This window comes from Microcebus murinus, chromosome 22 (assembly GCF_040939455.1).
Source record: "Microcebus murinus isolate Inina chromosome 22, M.murinus_Inina_mat1.0, whole genome shotgun sequence".
NCBI classification, from domain to species: Eukaryota; Metazoa; Chordata; class Mammalia; order Primates; family Cheirogaleidae; genus Microcebus; species Microcebus murinus.
Window position 1 is genome coordinate 13,043,431 of NC_134125.1, and position 23,283 is coordinate 13,066,713.

Below are 23,283 nucleotides of genomic sequence, written 5' to 3' on the forward strand. Positions count from 1 at the left end.
CAATATTCAAGGTGGCTTACAAGGATGCATGAAAAGCAACAGAATAAAATAAATGAAAATTAAGATAAATAAGACAAAGGAGGGAAACAATCCAGAAAAATAAGATCAACTCCAGAAAGAGATGAATGCACGAGTTACATGGAAAATAGCACCATCCTGGGCTGTAAGTGTCTCGCAGCCAATGCAAAGAGGGAAATGTGTCAGTTAAAGAATGCATACAGTTTATAAGGAATATAAAAAACCTCTGGGTGGCTCAGAAGAGACGCATCTATTGTTGAGTCTAAGACCAAGAAAGCACTTTTTTCCCTCCCAGAGCCTCATAGAGAAGACACTGTATAAAGTAATAACAGTGTCCTCAGTGATATCCTTATAGAAAACACGGATTTCATTGGATTGTTCTGAATTAATACCACGTCCCACCAAAATGCAATTTAAAGAGGGTCCTAGAGAGGGGAAGCGATATAAGATACAACATATGACAAGATGCTCTGTGATGACATAGGATGACATTAAGATCACCTTGTTGGAGACAAAGAAGAACTAAGGAGATTATAATCATGAAGATCACAGAGGTAGTGTGAACATCTAGGTCAAGCTTGAAAAGTGGGCTTAATCTTGCATAGCACCCCCAATCAATTAGTAGTGACTTGCTCCCATCAGTGGAGCAATGAAGACACATTTGAGGGTGCATCTGGGGTGAGAGAGTGCTGTAATTGATTAGTGATGTCTGCCGTGGGTGAGTGGCATCATTTGTGCTAGGAATTTGCCATCCCGGGTTTGGACTGTTGATGATACTTGTGAAGGAGCCTGGCTCCTAATGAGGTCATAGGTCACCTTAGTCACCATAGCCCCTTCACGACGGTTTTCCTAATTAATCTCGTGCAGATGAGTATGTGTTATTTTGATATACTTCCTAAATTAGCCAAATGTAATGTTCATGAAGCATGGAAGGAGAGCTGATAAATCCATCTTTATATTTACATCCTGTTTGGCCTTCAACTGTCTGGGGCCGCAAGACAAATGCCAGGTCACTGAATTTCATTTTTTTGTAGCACAGAGCTGGGAGAAGGGTGGTCAGCAGAGTACTTTGGGTGTGAAAAGTGGCTTGAGGAGAGTTGGGTTTCTTGCGTGTTTCTGGAAGAAACCCTCATTCTTCAGGGTCTTCACCCCAGCCACGACAGCCTCCTGTTGTCGCAGCTACCTTTGGAGTTCACCACCACAGAGGATCAGAATTGTGTGGTTAGCATGGTGGGTAGGAAGGACCCCCGGCTTTCTCAAATAATCTTCCACAACAACATCCAGGAGGGAAACCCAGGGTATCCAAGTACCAAAAGCCAGCAGAATGGAATGCAGAATCTTAACGTACACACTCATTCATTCATTCAACAAACACTTCTTGAGCATTGTCCATATGCCAGGATATTTATGTTTGTTGAAGATAAAAACATAAATATCTTTTCTACCACTCATAACACAGAGCCTAACTGGATAGACGAGCAATGCAGAATGACAGGCCCTGTATCGTACGAGTATGTTCAGAGTACCAATTGTAGACTAATGAAAAATAATATTGATAGTAGCCATTTACTGAATGGTACTTACCACGTGTCAGGTACTGTGTGGAGTGTTTACATGCATCATCTTATTGAGTGTTTAGAACAATCTATGATATAGGAAGGCACTATTACTGTGCCAATTTCACAGCCAAAGAAATTGAGGCTTATGGTTGTAGGTGCCCAAGACATCAAGTAGCTGAGCCAGGATCTTAAGACAAAATTTTTTTTTTTTTTTTGATACAATGGGGGGAGAGGTATAGAATAACTGCTATAGACATTGCTGTTTACAAAGGGGAAAACGTGAGGCACCCAGGAGTCACTGGTCCATAGGAATTCTTAAATCCATCCAGATGGAGATTGACAGTTCTTTGATTCACTCTGAAGGCCTGGGAATAATTCTCCCTGACACCTGGTTCTACTTTTTGGTCTTTTGGTTCCACCATCTGAGTTACCCTTCCTTTTAAATGAAAGGTAGGATGTGTTTTCACTGAGTAGTCTTCTCAGTCTGCCTCCTGCTTATAGAAATTTTGTGATCTGAGGGTCTCTTACCATTTTGTACTCTCTCTGTTCCTTTCAGTTTAACACATTACGGCTGTGAGTTGTATTTAACTCTAGTTTTGAGCCTGGAGTCTCGAGAAGCATAGGTAACTCACACGTCTCTTCACCTTGGGAGCCGCGAGTTGCATATAACTCATGCACAGAAAACAATAAAAAATAACAAATTTTCCATTAAATTAGAAAGGATCATTTTGTTTTTGAAGTTTTTATTCTATTTTTGTAATCAAACCCTATGGCTCCAAGGGAAAAAAAAATTATTTTCTAGTGTGGCAGTCACAGTGTTTTTTTCAAATATAATTCTCTTAAAAACTTTGTGGGTCTCCAGTGAATTGTATCTAGTTTAATCTCCTAGTCCATATGCATAAATCACTGTGCTATACTGCAAAGTGAGCAGCTTTGCATGGAAGTGGAAAGAGGTTAGAGAAGAAGCCACAGATAAAGAGGAATGCCTTTTGCTGTCCGTTTGTGATGTTGGGAGCAGTAGCAGCCATCTTGCAACCATGAGGTGAGGGCCAAGAGAATTGCAGAGAAGCTGATCCAGGACTCTTATGTGTTTGAGCCACTGAAACAAAGAATGCAAAAGAGTACCTAGACTAAAGTTGATTGTGATTGAAACAGGGACAAGCCCTCACCAAGTTTGGTCTCCCAGCTAGAACTTTTGGCATAAGGAAGAATTCTGGGCCCAGGTTTAGAAGTCAAGTGGGACAGTTAAAAAGGTGGACCTTGAAGCAAATGGATGGGGTTCAAGTCTTGACTGTACCACGCATACTTGGGCAAATGGCTTAACTCCTCTCAGCTTCCATTTCTTCCCCTAAAATGGGGATACCAGCAGTGATTACCTCTTGGGGTTGAGTGGAATGATTAAATGAGATGACGCAGGTAAAATCCTTGGCCCAGAGTAAGGATGTGTAATACATGTTTGCTCTTGTTATTAGCTATTGTTACGTGTCTGATAATGAGATCGGTGCTGTAAGGCAGTCCCTTAAAAAAAGGTTTCTGCTGGGAGATGGTGCACACCAAAGCACCCCTTGGAGATTCACGATGTTATGAAAGGCTCTGAGAAATCCCAGAGTAAACTTGCTTCTCTATCTTTTAAAATCCGTAACACATTAAAACCTTCAAGAAACTATGTTGTTATAAGATGCCCTAGATCAGGAGTCCTCAAACTTTTTAAACAGGGGGCCAGTGCACTGTCCCTCAGACCGTTGGAGGGCCGTTGGAGAGCGCGGTGCACATTCCACACATGCGCACTGTGGGCCCGGGACGAGTCGGCTGCTAAGCAGGACAGGCAGCGGTGGTAAAAACACTCAGCGGGCCGGATAAATGTCCTTGGTGGCCGCATGTGGCCTGCGGGCCGTAGTTTGAGGACACCTGCCCTAGATCCTTGCAGCTCAAAATAGCATCAACATCACCTGAAGCTCGTTAGAAATGCAGAATCTCAGGCCCTACCTGAGACCTACAGAATCAGAATCTGTACATTCCAACAGGAATTTCCGGGGGATTCATGTGCATGTCACAGTAAGAAACACTGGACTAGGAAACATTGCTAAGGGGATACTGAGACTTGTGGGCCAGAGTCTCAACCCTCAAGGAGGCTCCAAAATCTCACATACCTAAAACCAGTGGGACATAATGTAACAAAAGGGGGAGGCAGGTAAAATATTTCCTGCAGATGGCACGTGTCACAGGGATACAGAAATGGGGAAAAGAGCATGTAGCTTGCAAAAACCTTGGAAGGCTTCCTGGAGGAGGTGAGTCTAAAGCTGATAATCAGAGAACAGGGATGTGGGGGAGGGCATGGGGCGTTTGCAAACTGAGTTGGAAGAGGAATGCAAGAAAAGGATCTTCTGGTCCAGTCAGTGCCACAGGCTTTGCGACGTTCACCTTGATGGGAGCTCCCGTGAGTGGAGCCCTTGCTGTGACGTCTCAACCAGTCAGCTATCTTAGGACAGTTTTTTTTTTGAGACAGAGTCTCACTTTGTTGCCCAGGATAGAGTGAGTGCCGTGGCGTCAGCCTAGCTCACAGCAACCTCAGACTCCTGGGCTCAAGCAGTCCTTCTGCCTCAGCCTCCCGAGTAGCTGGGACTACAGGCATGCGTCACCACGCCCGGCTAATTTTTTTCTATATATATTAGTTGGCCAATTAATTTATTTCTATTTATAGTAGAGAGGGGGGTCTTGCTCTTGCTCAGGCTGGTTTCAAACTGCTGACCTAGAGCAATCCGCCCGCCTCGGCCTCCCAGAGTGCTAGGATTACAGGCGTGAGCCACCGCGCCCGGCCTAGGACCATTTAAAGTTGGCCTTTTTGGTCTTAGAGGCCCTTAAAAGCATCCCCAGGAGCTGACAAACTCATAGTTGTAAAGCCTCCACTTAAGAGTGCAGAAAGCCCTTTGGTGCCAAGATACCAATGTCTTGGGCTGAGAAGCCCCTCTCCCCATGTCCCTGCCTGTCACAGGGCCTAATGTGTGATTTGTGTCATAACCTTTACCGTTTATTGAACACCTATGTACTGTACTTGTCACAAATGATGTCTGGTCTTCACGATAAGACCCTGTAGGTCTTATTCATAAGTACAGCTTATCCCAGGTTCACTCTTGAAGCTCCTCAGAGTCTGTGACCAATGCCAAAGAAGATAAGACAAAGTCCCTTTATGGGGGGCATCCCTATCTATCCCTCATGGCATCCGTGAGCCCCTTGTTCCTCAAAGCTCCCCAGGGCACTGTCTCCTTATGACACTGAATCAGACCCAGCAGTGATGAGACTTGACTCTCCTGAAATGACTGGTTTGTCTTGGTGCTTCCAACGAGCTGTAGCTGTGTCCCTATCCCATTCTGGGTAAAAAAAAAATAATAAAAAAATCAGGAGGCCAGGGATATTGTGGATGTTTAGAAGCCTCCAAAAGGTCATTAATTTACATCACTTTATTAGCAGCTGGGTACTTAGAATCTCTTTAAAGGATTATTTGCAAGAGCTGTTTTCATTAGCATGCTGGGTTTAGGTTTCTGTTAAATAATGCCCTGGTGGGTGAGTTGGAGGGAGAGTCTATTGTCTATGAGAAAATGTGTTAATCAAGGATACTGGTGCAGACAGAGTTGGATTCAGAAGCAGGTAATCGGGGCAGTGGTCCAGTTTCAAGAGGGGCCAAAGTATCACTGGAAATAAAGTAAGACAGAATTGTGTTGGCCAGAGTGTCTCTCAGGAAGATTCCAGGACTTGGTTGGAAGGAATACTTGGTTAAGTTGCTTTGGCGGGGATGAGGAGCATGGGGCCACAATTGAAGCCCACTCAATCGCCTTCTAGGTAAGAGGGGTCTTGTGACTTTGCCCAGTGGACTATGCAAGTGTGAGGCTGGGGCTGAGTTGGTCCAGGCAATAGAAGAGAGTCTCCAGTGATTTAAACAGGGATTTTCATAAACTTGTTAGATTTGTTCATTCACTCATTTATTCACAATATTAATCATTCAGTCATGTGTGTATTTATCTGGCTGTATAAGATCATTCAGTGCATATTTATCTGGCTCCTACTCGGAGCCATGGACCATTCTAGATGCTTGGGATACAGCAGTGACCATAACAGACAAGGTTCCTGTCCTTTGGGAATATTCTAGAAGGGAATAGGAGCAGACAGTAAACAAGGGGTGCTGAGGGGTGGGCTGGCCAATGGCCTAGGCGTTGGCCTTTCATGGTAATTCTGTTCAAACAGGGGTGGAGGTGAGTGTCTGGGGCAATCAGCTCATCTCTCTTGAGAATTTGAACTAGGGAGATAGCAACGTTGGTCAGTTAGCAGGTGTAGGAGAAAACATTCTACCTCTCTCCTGCTTAGTCTACCACGGCCCACTGAAATAACTCTTACTACTCTTCTGGAAATAGGGGAATGCATTGGTCTATCCTTTCTCTTTTCTTCCTCACTCTACTCAATCGGGGGAAATAGATGATCTGTTGGTGAAGCCAGGAACAGCAACTGAGCATGGCTGGTTCAGTCTCTGGTTTGAAAATTGCTCTGCTGTAAGGAACATCCATTCTCAGCTCTTGCTCCTGTGTCGTAAGGATGACCTATTCTCCATACTCTCTCTGGTCTCTTCTTGCTTAGCTGGTGTGGGGCAGGTTCTTGGGGGAGCTCAGACCCTTGGCTCAGCTCTCTGCTCTAAGAGCCAGACTAAGAAGGAAGGAGTGGAGTTCTTGCCTCTGGTCACAAATCTACACCGTGTTCTCCAGCTCAACTTATCACCTCTGAAACTGATATCTTTTCCCCTATTGGACTCCTATGATGATTGGATCAGAGTCCACAGGGGGAAGAGATGCGATTGGAAACTCAGAGACCTCAATGGACTCAGAAAGTTGCGCAAAGAGAGATGATGAGACTGACCAAGTGAGTTGCGTTAGCAGTAGATCTTTAGAGAGAAGACAACAAAAACATTCTGCAGCTCGGGGGGTGACAAGGTAACCCAACCACTAGAGCTGTTCTCAGATTCTAAGCCACGTTCATATATCCCAATTATGCTCCTGCTTTGGTGCAGTCTGGCTGGCTGTTCTCCAGTTCCCTAGAGATGTCTGTCTCTCTTCACGTAGTCATAGCCTTGCAACAAGATTCCTTGCTTATATAGCTTGAGTGCATTCTTGGAAACCAGGAGACCTAACTAACATGGAATGAAAAGGCTTAATGGAAAGGCTTCCTCCCTCCCCAGAGATTCAGTTTGCTTCGACCAGCAAACATTTTTTGAAGCTGTAGCATATGCGAAGTCCTCTTCTATACGTTGAGAATAATCAGAGCTATTATTTATAGTAGTTTCTATATATCAGGCACGTTTCCAAGCTCATCTTAGCTCATCTCATCCTCATAACACAATTCTGTAAGTACAACTATTATCCATTTACAGATGAGGACACTGAGGCACAGAGCGTTTAAGTGATGTGCTAAACATCTCACAGCTAGTAGGAATTAGGGTTCTTAATTTGCATTTCTCCAGAAGCATCCCCAGAAACAAGGATTTGCGTGCAACTAGGGGAGTGGGAGAGGGAGACAAGAAAGGAAAGGCAGCTCCCACTGTGGGCAGCTGGAGCTTACTCCTACCAAGGAAACTCTGGGAGCCAAGTAGAACACATGCCTTAGATACATCCTGCCTGAGGGATGAGGGAATTGGGGAATCTGTGCAGGTGACCCTCAAACAACACAGGCTTGAACTTCATGGTCCACTTACACTCGGATTTTCTTCTGCCTCTGCCACCATGGAGACAGCAAGACCCAACCCCTCCTCTTCCTCCTCGGCTTACTGTATGTGATGAAGACGATGATGAAGATCTGTGTGATGATCCACTTCCACTTAATGAATAGTAAATACATTTTCCATATGAGTTTCTTAATAATGTTTCCTTTTCTTTAGCTAGCTTTGTTGTAAAAATATAGTGCATAATACACGTAACATACAAAATAAGTGTTAATTGACTTTTTTTTATCAGTATGGCTTTCAGTCAACAGTAGACTGTTAGCAGTTAAGTTTTGGGGGCAAAGTTATAAGTGCCTATCCCCAACTGTGTGGGGATAGGCGCCCCTTACCTCCTCACTGCTTAAGACTCAACTGTATACCGTACTCATTTCTGTCAGGCATCGATTAAGTGCTGTTCCAGGATGAGGGGATCTAGGTGGCTTCCCTGAGGAGGTGGACCTGGGGCTGGGCCTTGAAGGATGAACAGGACAGACTGGAAAGTGGGAAATGTATAGAGAAAAATATCCTAGCCTCGCAGAGAGGTAGAAGGAGCATGGGGGTGTCTGGGGAGCAGGGTATGGCTAGAATTGGGAAGAACGGAGAAGTGAGGTTAGTTGCAGGTTAGCCCCAGAGCAGGCAGAGTAACAGCAATGACAGCAATGGCAGGACTGGGTATGTGCAAGGATTTCCAACCTATAATCTCACTTCATCCTTTCAGCAATCCACAGCTGCAGGTTGTCCTTTAATTCCCACGTTGCAGATGAAGAAGGTGAAGCTCAGCAGGAGATGGAGTGATTTTCTGAGGCCACGTAGCTAACAAGTGGCACGGCCACAATTTAAACCCAGACAGTCTGACTCTTGAGCTCACATCTTACACTTAACCATGATGATGCTCTCTCTAAGGGCCTTGTAGTTCATGAAAGAGATCTGAGTTGGACTTTTAAGAGCAAGAGCCTCATTTAAGAGATTTTTCTGAGATTGGAGCCAACAGGACATGGTGAGCAAGTGGATGTGGGCTGAGGATGGGTGACCTTAAGCATTGTAGACAATGGCAGCTCAGAGGAAGGAAAAGGAAATGGATTTGGAATTAGACCTCCCTATATCTCACCCCCCCCCCTTGAATGTACCAAAGAGAGGAGAAAATTAAGAGTGTCTGGCATGTGTAAGATTCCTCTCCTCTTTCACTTTCACAAATAGCTGGTTTGGGCATTTGAGAGCAGGATTGAGGGAGTGTTTTGGGGTTTGATGAGGGAGAGGGATGCTTTCTAAAGACCTAGAAATCCCAGAATAAAAATATCATCAATTTCATCCACTAGAAAGACCCTGGCCAAGTCCTGCTTTGTAAACACCAGCAAAAGAGATTCTGCAGGGAGGTGGGGTAGAGTCTTCCGAGGCTCCGCGGAGACGCTTAGATGAACAAATGAGCTATCTGTGTCATGTGCCTACCCTGCTTTCCTGGCACCTGTGCATCGATTTCCTCTTGGCCTACAAATGCCAGGACACCACTAAGCATGCCCGCTCGGCTTCGGAGATGTTTACGCCACAGGGCAGGAAATGCACTCCCTCCCAACGGCTGTTGAGGGGGGAGAAAGTCTGCAAACCACAGCATGGAGCCCCCCTCCCGCTCCCCACTGCAGCGTTTCCCTGCACTTCGCGAGCTGTAGAGGAAGAGCCCCGCGAGACCATCAGAATGAAAAACACCAGCCTGTTTTCCACGCATGGGGGGACGTCGATGCGTCTGGAATCAGCTATTTTGCAACCTGTTTGTCCGGAATCTCATATCTAGATTATGTTCCTCGAAATTTAATAAATGAGGTTTAATAGAATGCACTCAGGCAGCACTGATGAAATCTATCGTGGAAAATACCATGATTTCATTGTTTTTCTATAACCTCCTCGGAACCCGCTTCTTATTATTTCCGCACCTCCCCGTTTCCCTCCCATTTGCAGGTTTTTAAAGTTTTTAGCTTAGCTTTGGAGCCGGGGAAGCCGCTGGAGAGCGATTCCCTCTGTCTCTCCTCTATTACCCGCAGCAGAAGGGAGGGGCCGATGCCTTGGTCTGACTCTTGCCGGGAGTAAACAAAGTTATAAACAGTTGTTTTAAAAAATAGTTGGTTTCAGATGAAAAATTTCTGTATTCAATTTGTCTTCTGTACCTAGAATGCCACAGCAGCACCTCTCCCCCAGGGAAATATGTTGGACATTTCAGCTTCGGCGTGCAGCCTGTCACGAATGTCGTGGAAACCCAGTGCTGGAAGGGACAGATAAGATCTCAGCCACAGAGAACTGCCTGGGCTGTGCTGGGCTCAGTGCTAACAGCTTTACCTGATGTTTAACCCTTAGGATGACCCTATGAGGGAGGGAGGTCCTCTTATTGTCACCAGTACTGAAAAGGAAGGTGGGGCTCAGCAAGGGTTAGTGACTTGCTCACGTCACACAAGCGCCAAGTGTTGAAGGCAGGATTTGAACTGAAGTCTGTCTGGATTTAAGGCTCACAGCCTTAACTTCTTTACAACACTGCTGTCCTCATTTTACAGACAGGAAAACTGAGGCTCAGGAGAGTAAGGTCTGGGTTGTTGTTAAAAGCCTGGGTTCTAGAGGTGAAATTCACTTGGCTGTATTACCTTGGGCAAATTATGTACCCTCTCTGAGCCTTGGTTTCTACATCTGTGAAATGGTACGTTGTGAGAATTAGGAGAGAATAGATGTAATGTGCTTAGTACATGCTTGTCATGGAGTGAATAATAAATATTAATTGAAAAAGAAATGACTGGCTCAAGGTCAGTTAGAATTGTGCCTGGCTGTAACTGAAGATGTCAGGGATTGTATTTGGTCCATGAAACAGGAGGTTTTCTATCAGCTGCTCAAGATCACATTTGCAAAAGTATCCTCCGGGACTCGGGCTCCTTCTGTTTTCTTTCTGTGCCGTTCTCCAATCTCATAGTGTAGCTATCTTCCTCATGATTACATAATGGCTGCTGCTGCACCTTCAAGCATATTGTCCATGATCCAGGCAATAGGAAGGGGGAGAATGGCAGACACCCTTTCCTCTAGATTTGTCTTTCCATACTTGGAGATGTTTTCCCTAGATTTGTGTCTCCTTACTGGCCATAACCACCCCCGGCTGTAAGAGTTTCTGGAAGGTGAAGATGTTGGCTGCATGGGCTAAATATGTGTTTGAGTTGGGATTTGAACTGGGACCTTACTAAGGCCAAAGCCTCAGTCCTCACCACAACTCCACCCTTCCTCTTATTGTCTGTGGGTTTGGCCCACTTGTACCTGGGGAAACTGAGGCCCCAAGAGGAGAGATGACTGACCCACGGTCACCAGGACGTGAGTTAGAGCTAGAGCCAGTTTTCCGATTGCCAGTCCAGCTTCTCCATTGTGCCGAGCAATCTTGCAAAGGAGAATTTTATGTTTACATAAATTGAAGGCCTCTGGTTCTAAACCCCAGACCTTATCTTCAGAGAAATAGGCCAGGGGTTGTGGCAGAGAGTAGAGGACAAAGTCACCTCCACTGTAGTCATCTCCTCTGTAGGGGCGGTGCTGGCCTGAGGCAGAATCGTTCGATAACCCTCTTGTGCCTTCCTGGTTTTCACACCCAGAGCCCTATACACCTTCTCCATGGCTCAGACCATCCTCCCCCCTCCTCTAGGGCCCTGTGATCAGATTGTCATCCATCTCCTTCCTGTGTCCTCATTCCAAGGGACTCTGCCTGCTGCTCTGAAAAGGGACACTCTTGTCACAGGTGTATCCACAGTCTAACACCCTGCAGGCATCAGTGACATTGAATGAATCAGTAAATAAGCTCGTTTGATGAGTGAACTTTGCAAATCCGCATGACGGATGCTCCCCTGAAAGAGCATTTTAACAAGCCTTTTGGAGACGATTTCTTCATCCAAGCTTGACTCCACTGGGGAAGATCCTGATTCACTCACAGGCGCCTGGGTGGGAGGTATTTTGGGAAGCTTCTAAGGGCTTCTTGGATTCTCCTGTCTCCTAGTTAACTGTTGACTTGCCATATTCTGGCTGAGAGGTTGGAACAGGGTATATATGGGCAGCCCCCAAGGGGTACCTGATCTAAAGTGGGGTTTGGGGGTAGGGTTGCACTAGAGTTATTGCCTTTAATGGTCTCCGGGGCTTTGTGGTGAGAAGCCAGGAGACACTAATGCAATAGCCAGACTCGGTGCCCGGGTGGGTTGTAGGATTGAGTCGTGGACTGAACAAGTTGTGCATCTGGAATAGCAGAACATCTTTCTTTAATATGTGTCCCTGCCACCAGCACATAGGAGGGTTGTTACATGTCCCCACCCTCCTGTTGGCTCAGACACTTCTAGTGGGAGTCCTTTTAGGAAGATCTAGGAGGTTTTTTGGAGTAGGATCTTAAAGACAACTTTTACTGTGTATTTCTTAGTGTAGCACTTAACAAGAAAGACTCTGGACTCTCCTGCTTTGCCTCAAATCTCATGTATACCATTTACTGTGTGGCCTTGGAAAAAATTACAAAAGCAAGCTTGTTATGACCATTATGAGTTTTGAATGAAGTGATACATATGTTTAAATACTTGACACATACTAGGTGCTCATATTAGGCAGGGTTTCTCGAGAGAAACAGAACCAATGGGATATTTACTTATTGACTGGAATTGGCTCATGCTATTACAGAGGCTGACAAGTCCCAGGATCTGCAGTTGGAAAGCCGGAGGCTTAGGAGAGCTGATGGTGTAGTTTCAGTGCAAAGGCAAGAAGTCTCAAGCCCCAGGAAGAGCTGATGTTTCAGTTCAAGTCCAAAGGCAGGAAAAAACTGATGTCCCAGCTCAAAGACAGGTAGGCAGGAAGAATTCCGTCTTACTCAGCCTTTTTGTTCTATTCAGGCCTTTAACTGATTTGATGTAGCCCATCCACGTTGGGGGTGGGGGACAGTCTTCTGATTTAAATGTTAGTATCATCCAAAAACACCCACACAGCACAGCCAGAATAACGTTGCACCAAATGTCTGGGCACCCTGTGGCCTAGTCAAGTTGATGCACAAAATTAACCATCTCGCTGTTCAGCAGTTGTTGATCAGTGTTGTCATTTTTATTTTTTAGACTGCACTTTGGTTTCCCTATCTGTGTTGGGGGATAAGGATTCCAATCCTGTCCACCCTCTTGAGGATGTTATGAGACATGAATGAGATAACGATTATGAAGGTGGTTGGTATCTTCTAAAGCGATATGTGGATCCAGACATATTGGGGAATTGAGGGCAGAGAATTGGCCAATGACCTCTGGAGATGTCCTTGGCCTCTAAAATTCTGTGGCTATTGATGTACATCAATTTTATCCTAAGCATTGCTTATGGGTTTGGGGAGACTCAAGAGAATAATTTCTACCCTTAGGACATTTTTAATCTCATTAGGAAAAGAAAATCTTTAAGAATCCACATGTGCTTGAATTTCTGGCTGAGTTGAAGAGGACACTGGGTATATGGCAAAGACTGACTAGATACTCAAAAATCCCATGTCCTCTTCTTGGGCCCACAGGAAGATAAAATTTCCCAAGTTCCTTTGCAATTAAGTTGGAACCACATGACTGGGTTTTAGCCAATGAAATGCAAGCATCTCCTTGAAGGTTCCTTCATGCTCCCTCTTACCCTCTTCTACAGTGACTGTGGAGGTCATGTCTTGAAGATTGCAGCATCACATGAATGGAGCCTGGATCCCCGAGTCATCACGTGGAGGAGAGCCACCAAGAAACCTGCCAGATCTGCATCAGACCAGGAGGTCAGTGAGAAATAAAACTTGACTGTCGGCCAGGCATGGTGGCTCACGCCTATAATCCTGGCACTCTGGGAGGCCAAGGCAGGATTGCTTGAGCTTAGGAGTTCGAGACCAGCCTGAGCAATAGTGAGACCCCCGTCTCTATTAAGAATAGAAAAATTAGTCGCGCATCGTGGCATGCAACTGTCGTTCCAGCTACTCGGGAGGCTGAGGCAGGAGGATTGCTTGAGCCAAGGGGTTTGAGGTTGCAGTGAGCTATGATGATGCCACTGCACTCTACCTAGGGAAATAGAGCAAGATTCTGTCTCAAAACAAAATAAAAACAACAAAAAAGATTATCTTCAGCCACTGAGGTGTTAGGTTGGTTATGGTAACCAGCAATGCTTTCTTACATCATACAGTGTCTATGATGCCCAAAACTGGTCTTCCCTACATCTATTTGCACTGGAACTTTCTGAGAAAAAAATTCCAACAGCCTCAATGACTGGTGTTGAGACTGTAACAAGCATGCATGATAGCTTGGGTTGGGGGAGACAAAGCTTAATAAGAAGAGATTGTAAAGTGACCAAAGGATCTTTTGAAGTGAATCCACTGGTAGGGCAATGAGCAATAATGACTCAGTTTCAGCAATAAGTCCTGGGGGATGAAGGAAAAGAATAGTTCTGAAAATAGTGTGGCTCTTACTGAATCATCCTGGATTTACCACTATTGGGAGAAAAGGGTTGCATGTGCAAGGATGCAAAGTGAAGCCACACTGTGGTCCCAAGCACCAGTGCTGTGGGGTCCTCCTGTCGGGTAGGGTGATGGGTAAACTGCGCACTCTACTAGGGAGGTCAGTGCTAGTCTGAGGGAGCTCTGATTTCCATAGCTGGAAAGTAGCTTCCAGGAGTGCCAAATACTCATGCAGTGTCATCCTCTAAGGCAGGTGTCCTCAAACTACGGCCCTCGGGCCACATGCAGCCTGCAGAGGACATTTATCCGGCCCACCGGGTGTTTTTGCTGCCACTGCCTGTCCTGCTTAGCAGCCAACTGGTCCCGGGCCCACAGTGCGCATGTGTGGAATGTGCGCCGCGCTTTCCAACGGTCTGAGGGACAGGGAACTGGCCCCCTGTTTAAGAAGTTTGAGGATCCCTGCCTAAGGACTTCTAGATTAAGATGAGAACATCTAGATTGGGATGGGAACCTTGAAGGGGGGGATCAGGGATTTTTGCCCATTTTGCAGGTGAGAAGGGGCTTTGGAGTTGGGGAAGTCCAGTCTGCCCTCTCATGTGACCAGATTTGTGCACACCAGCTGCAGAGTCCTGGCAATGCTCAAGGTACCGCCCACACCACGCAGCATATCCAAAAATGCAAAGTTAATGCAGCAGCCTGGGCAGAGAATGCTGGTGGGGTTTTTATAGCGAGGGAAACACTAGTACTCTAGCGGATTCAGCCTTGCTGCCTGAGCGCACAGAAAGATGGATTGTGGCTCTCAAATGCCACAACAACGCCCAGCTGGAGGGGGTCCCTAACTCCTCCTCCTTTTCTTGGTCCAAACTGTTTGTCTTTTCAGCCCTGGCTGTCGAAGCCCTTTCCCTGCCATCTCTCTATGGGAAATAGCCAGTCTTCGTCTGGCATGGCTGTTCTATCTCTCACCAATTTTTAGCTGCTTAGAATGTGAACACAAAGGAGGAAATGCAATTTTTAAAAAATACGTGACTGTAACTGATTTATTAATAGCCCATAATGCTGGTAATAGGCAATCTATAAGTCTGTTCTTAAGAATTTATAGGGCAAATATTCCAGAACCGTATTAAACACACCACTCATAAATGCCTGCAAGCCTCAATCTATTAACTTAGGTGGTGGGAGAATATCATTATCTGTAGGAAAACAAACAGAGATCCAGCCCCCAGCTCTGATTTCCTCAGATGCTCCAAAAAGTGCACAGTAAGTTAGTAAATTGTATGACACGCCGTAGGCAAAAATGTCCTGTGCATAGATATCAGAGATTGGCTTTCTTGATATGTGTGTATGCATTTCATAAAGAGCCTTAGCTTGGAGGGATCCTGGGGCCTGGGAGATGGGTCAGGGAGTCTCAGCTGGTGGGGGCGGGGCTAGAGAGAGTCAGGGACTGGGGATCAGGCCAGGCATTGGGACCTTTTCCTTTTTGCTTTATTTGTTAATATTTAAAGTAATTTTGAACAAAAAGGTAAAATATGCTTCCCACTGACTATTTGGCAAATATCGGCGATTGTTAAAAAATAGGAAAGAAAATGACCCAGCCTTCAGGCAACCGTGGATGACCTCCTTTCAAATCACCTTTTCTTACAGAGTGGTGGAGAAGCTACTTGTGCTAGAATTGCTTCAGGAATGAGGGGTGGGGGCCTCATTGAAAACGAAGATTCCCAGGCCCCACTCAGATCTCTACCGATTCAGAAGATCTGGAAGTGGGACTTTGGCATCTGTATTTTTAGCTGATTCTGAGGGAGGTATGAGGAAGTTCAAGAACTTTGGCTTTTTAAGTGATTATAACCTCAAAACTGGCTCTCAAATCGGAGACATCAAAATCAGTTGAGGGGGACAGCATTATGCACAATAGCCAAGAGAAAGAAAGAAAGAAAGAAGCTCAGATGCCCATCAGCTTGAGGAATGGATGGACACATTGTGGTGTTTTCATACACCACACATTTTCAGCCTTGAAGAGGAATGGAATTCTGATACGTGCTCACTACGGATGAGCCTTGAAAACATTATGCTAAGTGAAAGGAGACAGACACAAAAGGACAAACACAGTATGATTCCACTTACGGGAAATGTCCAGAATAGGCACATCCCTAGAGACAGAGAGAAGATTGGTGGTTGCCAGGGACTGGAAGGATCTTGTTTTGGGATGATGAGTATGTTTGGGGATGAGATAGACGTGACAGTCGCACAACATTGTGAATGTGCTAAATGCCACTGAACCGTACACTTTCAAATGGTTAATTTCATGTCACGAATTTCACTGCGCTAAAAAATGTAAAAAGTGACTTGAAGAAACTGAAAAGAATCCAGATTCCCTGGCTCCATCCCAGGAGATTCTGCTTCAGTCAGTATACCTGGGGCGGAGCCCAGGACTCTGAGTTTTAAGAGGAAGCCTGAGCATCTACTTCCTAGGCAAGACCACGTTTGGGTGCCCCTCTCTGAGCTAGAACCAAAGCTATAGAGATCCACAGGGAAAGGGAGGATCTGTCAAAAATTGAAGCCACCTGTAACATCATAGTCTCCCCCTTTTTGCTCCCTCTGAGTCTCTGGTATGGACTGAATGTCTGTGTCACCCCTTCCCCCAAACTCGTCACACCCCAGTGTGACGAATTTGGTGGTGGGGCCCTTTGGAAGCAATTAGGTTTAGATGAAGTCATGAGGGTGGGGCCCCAGGATGAGATTAGTGTCCTTGTAACAAGAGGAAGAGTCCAGAGCTCACTCCCCACCATAAGAAGACACAGCAACAAGGCAGCCACCTGAAACGGGAAGCAGGGCCCTTGCCAAGAACTGAATCTTCAACACCATGATCTTGAACTTCTCCATCTCCAGAACTGTGAGAAATGAGTCTTTCTTGTTGAAACCACCCAGTCTGTGGTGTTTTGTTATAGCAGCCAGAGATAAGACAGTCTCCTAAGGCTTGATGCTCCAACTTTCAGGCCTTTGGGGCAGTTCCCCTTGCCTGGAATTCTTTCCCTCTTCTTGGCCTCTGTCTCCAAGCTTATCCTAAACCCCAGCTCACGTTCTGACTTTGGAAGACTACTTGGGCAGAGTCCCCTTCCCTTCCCCTCCCCAGGGCTTGGGCATTTCATCACTACCCATAGCATTTGATGAGTTGAATTAAGTCAGTCCTTGACGACATTTGATTTTCCTTCTTCCTGCATCGGCTTCTACTGACTGCATAACTTTTTTCATCATCTGTACGTTAGTTTCATTTTTCTTAAGTGTTTTAAATATGAGTTTCACACTTTATCTTGGGCGGGAACTCATTGGTCTCCCTCACTCAACCCTGAGCTTTTCTAGGGCAGCGTTCCCACCTTGTTCATCCCGGGGTCCCCCGCAGGGCCACCCCAACCCAGTGACACCTTCTCCATAAGGCTCTGCGTCTTCCATCCTTCTCTCCCCTCCCGAGTAGTGATAACAACAGTGATAGCAACAATAGAATGTTAACAGTGTGGTTTATTAAGCACTCACATCCCAGGAATTCTACAATTTCTTTACGTCAATCTTTTTCTTTGACCCTTGCAAACTTACTAAGAGACTATACTGATTATCGCCACTTTATAGTTAATGAAACTGAAGTCCAGGGAGCAACTTGCTCAAAGTCAAAGATAGCAGAGTCAAAGATGAAGTGAAGCTGGAGCTGAACCCATCCGTGTCTGCCTCCTAAGTCTGTGTTTCTGACCACCAACCCCCACCTCCTCCCACGATCATTCTTTGTGCCTCGGTTGGCACCTTAGCACTACTTGTTTTGTAGGCTGTGGTTTTCCCATTATTCGTTAGGTCAGCAACCTTTCTGAGACACTGAGCAAAGTGCTGGAGACGCAGATGGGTGAATGAGATGAGATCCCTGTTGATATTTGGGATTTCTGTTGTTTGTTCACTGACCAGCCCCCACTTTTATTTCATAGACCATTGACTTTATTGGGGTAAACTCTCCCCCCTGGAGAAAGTATGGTGGGGCCATTATTGGGGGTTCTGCTCTACACTGGCCAAGGAGGGGGCCTGTGTCTTAGCAAGGCCAGTCCGCCATCCCCTCCCTGGAATTCAATGCTGAGCAGAGGGACAAGGAGTCTAAGATGATTGGACGTTCTCTTCCATCTCAGCTTCCCAGAGCATCCCTGGCTCATTCCCAAGGCCCATTCTCCAACCTCACATTGGTTTCCTGAGCTCTGACATCCTTCCCATAAACTCCCTCACTGCTCTAAGTTAGCCAGAGGCAGTCTCTGTTGCTTACAACCAAAGAGCCCTGAATTATACAGGTAAATAGTGTGTGCAGTGGCAGCACGTGGCAAGGGGCCCAGTTCAGCCTGAAGGGGTCAGGGAAGACATCCCGGGGAGGTAACATCTGAACTGAATGTTGGAGGAGAAAGAGGAATTAGTGCGATGTAGAAGGGGTAGGGAAGGGCACACAGGCTGAGAAAAAGTATACTTATAAATAACAACATCAGTAGCTCCTACTGGGCACTAATCTCACTTAGCTCCCATAACAACCCCTGATGTTGGTGCTGTCACTACTCCTGTTTTGTACATGGGGCTCAGAGAGGCAGTGTGATTTGCCCAAGGCCACACAGCTAGTGACCGGAAAAGATGGGATCTGAACCTTCTTCCACTAGCCTCCAGAGGCCTGATTTCACATTAGGGGCCTCTCTCCAGAGAGCCAGACTAGAAGCTGTTCTGGCCAGCTGACTACATCCATCCTGGGGCAGTGGACTTGCTGGTCACATGACTCCCACCTCTGGCAGTTTCTGGGTATTCCTCGGGGAGGACTCCCTGCATGCACGTGGGGCTAATGGCTGAGTTGTTTCTATTTTGCTGAGAGCAAGCCATCATTTCTTTCTTGTGAGGAGTGTGGGCAATTAGAGGAGCCAGGTGGCAGGCCCTTGCTAATTGCCTTTGTGGATCTGAATGAGGCCTCCGTGGTGGCCGGGGGCAGCGGGGGCTTTCTGTACATGGGGCCTTGGGGAGGATGTGAGGGGCTGCCAAGAGCAGACAGGGCCTGGTATGCAGCCAAAGACAGGGCCAAAACAGGGAGGGAGGGCTTCCAGGTGTGTGTGTGTGTGTGTGTGTGTGTGTGTGTTTCAGAAAGAGAGGAGGAGGCAGATGAAGGACAGAGGTGGGGGAACATGGGCTGCATTTCTGCAGCCTAATTAATTTCTCCTCTTCCTATCTTCTTCCTTTTCCACACTTTTACCCAATTTATGCATTTATTTTCTCCTTTCAAATATTGCAGGTCTTTTAAAAGAAAAATTCAGTTATAAAAACAGAAAAAAATGAGGTCCATAGTCATTACCCCAAATCAACCACTGTCAACAACTCATGATCACCCACTTTTTTTTTTTTTTTTTTGGAGACAGAGTCTAGCTTTGTTGCCTAGGGTAGAGTGAGTGCCGTGGCGTCAGCCTAGCTCACAGCAGCCTCCAACTCCTGGGCTCAAGCGATCCTTCTGCCTCAGCCTCGCGAGTAGCCGGGACTACAGGCATGCGCCACCATGCCTGGCTAATTTTTTTTCTATATATATTAGTTGGCCAATTAATTTCTTTCTATTTATAGTAGAGACGGGGTCTCACTCCTGCTCAGGCTGCTCTCGAACTCCTGACCATGAGCAATCCGCCCGACTCGGATGATCACCCACTTTTATCCTCTTTTGTAATCCACCTTTAAAAAAATGAACACAGCTAAGCAGTATATCATAAATATTTTGTATAGCAGGAATTTTTGTTGACGGCATGGTGTTTGTTGACACTACTGTTCACTGAGTGCCTGCTATGTGCCAGGCACTGTTCTAGGTATTAGGGACACATCAGTCGAAAAAAAAGACAAACACTCTTGTCCCCCAAGTAAATGCCAAAGTCCTCATTATAACTTATAAGACTCTATTTAGGGGTCCTCAAACTACGGCCCGCGGGCCACATGTGGCCCACTGGGGACATTAATCTGGCCCATCAGGTGTTTTTGCCGCTGCTGCCTGTCCTGCTTAGCAGCCAACTCGGGCCCAGGCCCCACGGTGTGCACTCTCTAATGGTCTGAGGGACAGTGAACTGGCCCCCTGTTTAAAAAGTTTGAGGACCCCTGCTATGTGATCTGCTTCTCCATATGGTTTCCCTGACATCATCACCTGCTATGCCCTCTTCTTCTTCTTCTTCTTATTTCACACCACACCCTCTTATCCACTCTGATTCAGCCACACTAGTCTCTTCTCTGGTCTTTGAACTAAGCAAAGAGGCAATCTTTCTTGCCTTGGGGCCTTTGCACTTCTGATCCCTTTACCTCAAATGCTCTTCCCTTAGATATCACGTGATCACTCTCATTTCTTTCAGGTCTTTATTTCTTAGCAATGCTTTCCCTCGCCATCCTATTTAAAAAATTCAAATTTCACCTAAATAATTCATGTCCTTCTCTGCTTTAAATTTTCACCGTAGTAGATATCACTAACAGATTATATATCTTACTTTCCAATTTTATTTTTACGTTCAGTATACTATGAATTCTGTAAGGGCAGGGGTTTTGTATGCTTTGTTCACTGCTGTATCCATTACCCAGAGTTGGCACATCATAATTGTTTAATAATGTTTGCTAAACTAATGAATGAATGAAAAATGACTTGTACACATTTCCTAAGATGACGAGCATGCATACTATCTTGTTTTAGTTACTTCCCTGGCTACAGGTAAGGTTATGCATCTTTCTACATATTTATTGGCTGTTTGTGTTGCCTCTTCTGTGAGTTGCCAATCTTTCCTCCTGAGTTGTTCATTTTGTTCTTGTATCTCATTGGAGTTCCTTATGGACTTGCTTTTAATCCTTTGTTGGTGATGTGCATTGAAAGTATTTTCTGTAATCAGTGGGTTTTTCTTCTTCACTTATGGTTTACTTTTACTTACTTATTTTGCTATGTAGAAATTTAAAAAAATTCTTTGTGGAGCTTACATTCCAGTGGGAAGAGATAATAAATGATTTAAAAAGTAGTTATATATTGCATACCTATAATCTAATATGTATGTATACTAGAAGGACATAAGAGCTAAGAAGAAAAATAGAGAGGGAAGGGGATAAGGAGTAGGTGTAATTATAAACAGAATGGTCAGGAAAGGACTCACTGAGAATGACATTTGAGGGGGACAAGGTGTGCACATTTGCTAGTCCTGCATCAATTGCAAGTTACAGAAGTCCCCTTGATCTAGTTCATTGAAAAGGACAATTATTGGCCGGGCGCGGTGGCTCACGCCTGTAATCCTAGCACTCTGGGAGGCCGAGGCGGGCGGATTGCTCGAGGTTGGGAGTTCGAAACCATCCTGAGCGAGACCCCGTCTCTACTAAAAATAGAAAGAAATTAATTGACCAACTAAAAATATATATACAAAAAATTAGCTGGGCATGGTGGCGCATGCCTGTAGTCCCAGCTACTTGGGAGGCTGAGGCAGGAGGATCGCTTGAGCCCAGGAGTTTGAGGTTGCTGTGAGCTAGGCTGACGCCACGGCACTCACTCTAGCCTGGGCAAAAAAAGTGAGACTCTGTCTCAAAAAAAAAAAAAAAAAAAAAAAAGGACAATTATTATAAGGACAATACTGGAGAGACCCATGGACTCCGAGGGCAGGTGTCTGGAGAGCAACCTGGAACCCAGGCAGTCTCTGCCTCTCCTCCTTTCTGCACACTTGCTTCAGCTTTCTTGGCAGATGAAATTTCTCTGCTTCATATGTGGGGTGCAAAAGACGGCTGCCGACCAAGTTCAGACATTACAGGTCCAATTACACAGGCAGGCTGGTTTTCTTGGTTCCAAGTCTGCGGTTCTCAGGGAATGGAATCTGATTGGCTCAGCTTGGATGAGGTGTTCATGCCTGGTCCAATCAGCAGCAGGAGTGGTTCCATTGTACAAATGTGGCTGCCCAGTGCCTGCTATGGTGGATTAGGGGTATGGCGGTTATAAGACCCCTTTTAAACACTTACTGTGCATGTGTGTGCACGGGCAAGACACACGCACACGTCCATACACAGGCACACATGCGCAATGAGCTTCTCATCCGCTCTTCTAAATGCCTGCTGTGAGATTTCCACTTTGACTTCATAATCAGAAAAATCTCCTTTATTTTTAATTAAAGAGATAATTGGATTTTTTTTAGTGGAATAGAAAACAGGGAGATATTTCCCCCCTGAAAACACAATGTTCTTTGGTAACAAATTCCTGCTTCTTGTGACTATTCATGATGCCAACCAGTGTGGCCAGTCTCAGCAGCCAGTCTTAGATTTTCCTGCCGCCTGGCATTTCTCTAGCAAGCTGACTTTACCTCTCAGTTCTGCTGATAGCCATTGGTGGAAAGATCGCATTACTTATTTGGAATGGCCAATAAGCAAGGGGACGAGAAGCCATCTGAATCCGCCTCTCTCCTTTCTAGTTCTGAGTGAGCTCTGATGCATGCAAGGAAACTAGGAGCAGGAAATGGGGATTGCAAAATGGGTACAGTTTTTTTTTTTTTTTTTTTGTCTTCAAGGAGCTTATAGTTGTAGTAGAGAAGACAGACTAATCACACCAATTATGATTATAAATGGAGATAATGCTGTGAAGACAAGAAACATTCATGAAAATGCACAGTAAGGAAATAAGATGACACTGGGGAATTAGAAAGGAAGTGATATTAGGGTTGGTATAGAAAGGTAGGGAATTAACCAGGTGAGGGATAGGGCCAGGGTGCTGGGAGAGAGCAGCTTGTGTCAAGGGCCCTGTGGGACTGAGAGGAGACCACTGTGGCTGGTGGGCAGAGAATGATGCAGTGGGTGATTCAAGAGGGTCCACTGGGAGCACCCTGTGCATGGCCTTCTGAGCCATGGTGAATATGTTGTTTTTCTTTGCAAAACACAGATATAATTCTCTGTATGTGAAGAACAATGGGAAGTCATTTGATGGGCTTCAAGTGGGGATCAGCATGATTATATCTGTGTTTTGCAAAGATTCTCTGCCTAAATATTAGAGCAGGGCCTGTGTGGATTTAGCAAAGTCAGGAAGGCAGTATTTGCAGTTGTCCAGGTGAGAGATGAAAGCAGTTTATGTCAGTGTGGTTTAGGTGGATACAGAGATAAGTAGAAGGATTTGACATATTCAGGAGCTGTTTGGTAGAGAAACTAGACAAGGCTCAGCAATAGGCTAGAAAAAGGTGAGTGGAGAAAGGAAGTAGAGATAGAAGGAGAGAGGTAAAAGGAACGAGAAGAGAAGAAGGGAGGGGAGGAGATGAGAAGGAAGGAGGGTAGGGGGGAAGGTGGAAGAGGGGAGAGCCATCAATGATGCTGAGTGACCTGAAGAACTAGATAGATGGTACTGCTCTTCGTGAAGGTAGGGTGTGTTGGAATAGAAGAAGATTATGAATTTGACCTTGGACATGTTGCATCTGGGATACATTTTAGACAACCAGTATGATGCATTATATGCAGCAAAAGATGTTGAATATAAATTATATTATATGAGTCTGAGGCTGAAAAGAGAAATCTAG